Source organism: Miscanthus floridulus, unplaced genomic scaffold (assembly GCF_019320115.1).
Source record: "Miscanthus floridulus cultivar M001 unplaced genomic scaffold, ASM1932011v1 os_1265_1_2, whole genome shotgun sequence".
Classification (NCBI taxonomy): Eukaryota; Viridiplantae; Streptophyta; class Magnoliopsida; order Poales; family Poaceae; genus Miscanthus; species Miscanthus floridulus.
Window position 1 is genome coordinate 56,536 of NW_027097620.1, and position 3,465 is coordinate 60,000.

General features: G+C 56.7%; 1 pseudogene; it reads left to right on the plus strand.

The window, feature by feature from the left end:
* Positions 1-580: 580 nt before the first annotated feature.
* LOC136533851 (uncharacterized) lies at positions 581-3,312 on the plus strand (annotated as a pseudogene).
* Positions 3,313-3,465: the final 153 nt, after the last annotated feature.

Genomic DNA, 3,465 nt, shown 5'->3' on the forward strand with positions numbered 1-3,465 from the left:
GATGTCACATCGGCTATTTAGTTACTAATTAATAAGACTAAATGTCGGTGTAGAAAGTGACCAACAACTAAATATTTATAGTTTTGTCGTACGTTGTGATCGGGGGTGGCCTAGCACTCAATGACACAGGGTTTATACTGGTTCAGGCAACGTGCCATACGTCTAGTTTGAGTCGGTCGATGACTTTATTCCTGAGCCCAGGTGCTCAAAGTTTATAGTGGGGTTACAAATGAGAAGGAGAAAGATGAGTGTACAAGAGGTTCGGTCTGTAGGGCCGAGAGTAACAGGAGCTCCGCTATGAGTTAAGTGTTCAAGCGTGTGCTTGAGGTTCGAACCTGGCGGTTCTGTGATTGTGAACTAGTGAATTTGATCGATCTAATGAATCTAGAATCGCTTGGATGTTGGGAGAGAGCGTATCCCCTTTTATAGATGAAGAGGATGACCTTACAAGTGAGAGGGGGATAGTACGTATGCTTCTGAGCCTTGCTGCCCACGCGCGGCGGGTACAGGATGATGGTAGGCGTCCACAACACTGTTTGATGTCGGATGTAAGTGGGAGGTTGCGTCGTTTTGTTCGGGTATGGCAGATGTCGGTACCTGCTATACTGTTGATGCACAGAGGCATGTGAGAGGTTTCACCATGTTCACCCAGTACGATAAATGTCGGCGCCCACAACACTGTCGATGCCCAGAGGCATATGGAGGGAGCCTTACCGTATGGGAATTAATGGCGCCCACAATACTGTAGGGAAAATGTCGGCGCCTACAACACTGTTTGTGTTAGGGAGGTTGCAGAGTACTGTTTCTGCAGGTGTACAGGGTACGGTTCCTGGTATCGTGGTTTGACTTGTGTGCCTTGCTTTGCTTTCTCCGTTCGTTCTCTGGTCCTTTCCGAGCGAGCGTCCCCAGTCGGTTGGTCCCAGTCGGCTCTGGTTGCGCCAGTCGAAGAAAAGCAGTGAGTAGGGTTTTTACGTACCCCAGTCGGAAACGTGGGGTCAGAGTCGGGAGTAGTGCTTTGGCCAGGCCTTTCAGTTGGAGAGGTCGTCCGGCGGTGGGCTGGAGATCGAAGTGAGTGCTTCGGTCGGAGAGGTGGGCCAAAGTCGTAAAACAGGCGCCGCTCCTCCTCGGTCAGGCCTTCCGGTCGGTGAATGGATCACCCTTCTAGCCTGTTGTTCAGATACTTGGGCCGACCCATGAGTTGCGCGTTGTCTGCTTGGGCCGAGCCTTTGTTGGGAAGCCGATCTGTGAGGGACCCCGGGTTTATGAACCTGACAGGAGCTCCCGAGCCCCTGGGCAATTCAGGCAGAATCGTCTGGGGTATTTTTATCTTTACGACAGGTGCGTCCCGAGCCCTTAGGTGATTCGTGCAGAATCATCCAGAGGGTTTTTTGTGTTGTCAATGGGGGAAGTTTCCATTTCATTCGCAGGTCCGCGCGAGCACACCCACGGGTGTAGCCCCCTGAGCCCCCGAGCGATTCGGGCAGAATCAACTGGGGGTGTTTGTTAGCGGGCGTGTGTGCGTGTTTTTAGTCGAGACAGAATTGTCAACCAAGGTGTCGTTGCGCAGCTGAGATGGTTAGTTTTGGGATCGAGTGAGGTAGAGCTCATAGATCCTGGCGTCAGTGCACGTCGTGGGATCGGGCGAGACAGTTGGTTCTTAGGGATCGAACGAGACGGAGCTTGTGGATCCTGGCGTCGATGCGCACCGTGGGATCAAGCGAGTCAGAGTCGTGGATCCTAGCCTCGGTGTGGCCCGCGCAACTGAGGTAGTTAGTTTAGTTAGTTTTAGGGATCAGGCGAGCTTGAGCTCATAGATCCTGATGGGGCGAGTTCGGGGTCGTAGACCCATGTAGTTTTGGAGTGTAGTCAAAGTGTAGCCGGATGGGGCGAGTTTGGGTTCACAGACCTGGGTGTTTTGTTGTGAAGTCGAAGCATAGCTAGATGGCGTGAGTTCGGAGTCGTAGACCCAGGTGTTTGGTGTACAGTCGAAGCATAGCTAGATGGGGTGAGTTCAGGTCACAAACCCAGGCGTTTTGTGTCTTGGGCCCCCGAGCCCCATTAGGCCTTAGTAGGGGTCAGTGTGAGTTGTGTGCGTTTACCCCATCCTCGGTTTCTCACAACTAGAGAGTCTGAGTTTTGTCGCTTGTCCCGATCGCTCGGGCTCGAGTGACACGCTCGGTGAGTTCGCTAACGGGTATAATCAAGTGGAATCCGGGTCCGTCGTTCATGACGGGGTCGGTATAGCCCTCTTGTGACATTTCACTGCTCCTTTACCTACAACCTGGTAGATGCCTGGGTCATTCTAGAGACTGACCTAGGTGGCCTAATGGCCTCCCCTCGATGGAGATTTTGTGGGCTTGGCAGAGGCTTAGGATCGAACGAGAAGGTTGAGATGACCCTGTCTGCCAGACTAGGCGAGGGCCGCACAGGGCTCATCTGTGTTTTTCTCCCCTAACTCTATTTGACGTGGGGTGGCCTCGAGCCTTTCATGGGCCGGCCTTTGAACCCTGGTCAGTCGTTGCTCATATCGAATGAGACAACTGCCGCTTTGTGACACAACACGGAGCGTTGTGATGCATTTCGCTGCATCGGACGCTGTTGTAGAGCTGGACTTATTGGAGGACGACGTCCTTCTGCTGGCGGGCGCGGCGTTGTTGGCTGTCAGCAGGTTGGACGGCGAGAAGCTGTCCTCCGACAAGCACACGCTCTCGCGCCGGAACGCCGCGGTGGCCAGACGGCGGCCGGTTTGGAGAAGCACCACCGCGTCCTCCATCAAGCCGAGGTGGAAGCAGGCTTGGCCCAGGACCAGGTACCTCCACTGGTAGGCCTCGGTGCCGGAGCTCCTGGAGAAGCTGGCGACGAGGCGGCGTTTCAGGTCGGATACGTCGAGGCAGCAGAGGAAGCGGGTGGCGCCGGCGTCGAAGCGGGTCGCGGTCCGGGGGCAGGAGCTCTGCCCCGGAGCCAGACGAGCAGGACGAGGCGGTGGTGGTGGCGTCGTCGCCCGAGCACGACTTGGCGCAGCTGGGGATGTAGTCTCGGAGCATGTCGGCGACGTCGCGGTAGCGCCTGAGCGCGAGGAGCGCCCGCGCCCGGAGCTCCAGCGCCGCCTCGGCCCGCGGCGACATCTCCAGAGCGGCGGTCACCAGGCCGAGCGCCGCCACCGCCGCGTCGTCCCCATCCTCGGTGTCCTGCGCCGCCGAGGCGAGAGCCGCCCGCGCCTCGCCGAGGTACCTATCGATCACCTGTCGCACATCGCAATCAACGCATCGCCATCAGCAGGTTTCAACCCCCAACACTGAAACCAACCGTACGAGGAGGAAAGATTGTTTTCAGAACCCCCCCCCCCCCCCCCCCCCCCCCCCCCGGCGCAAAAGGACAATCAAGCCGTCCTCGAACGCCGCAAGCAGAATGCATCACGGAAGAGGACGAGGACGAGGGTCCGTCCTTGAATCACGAACGCCATGC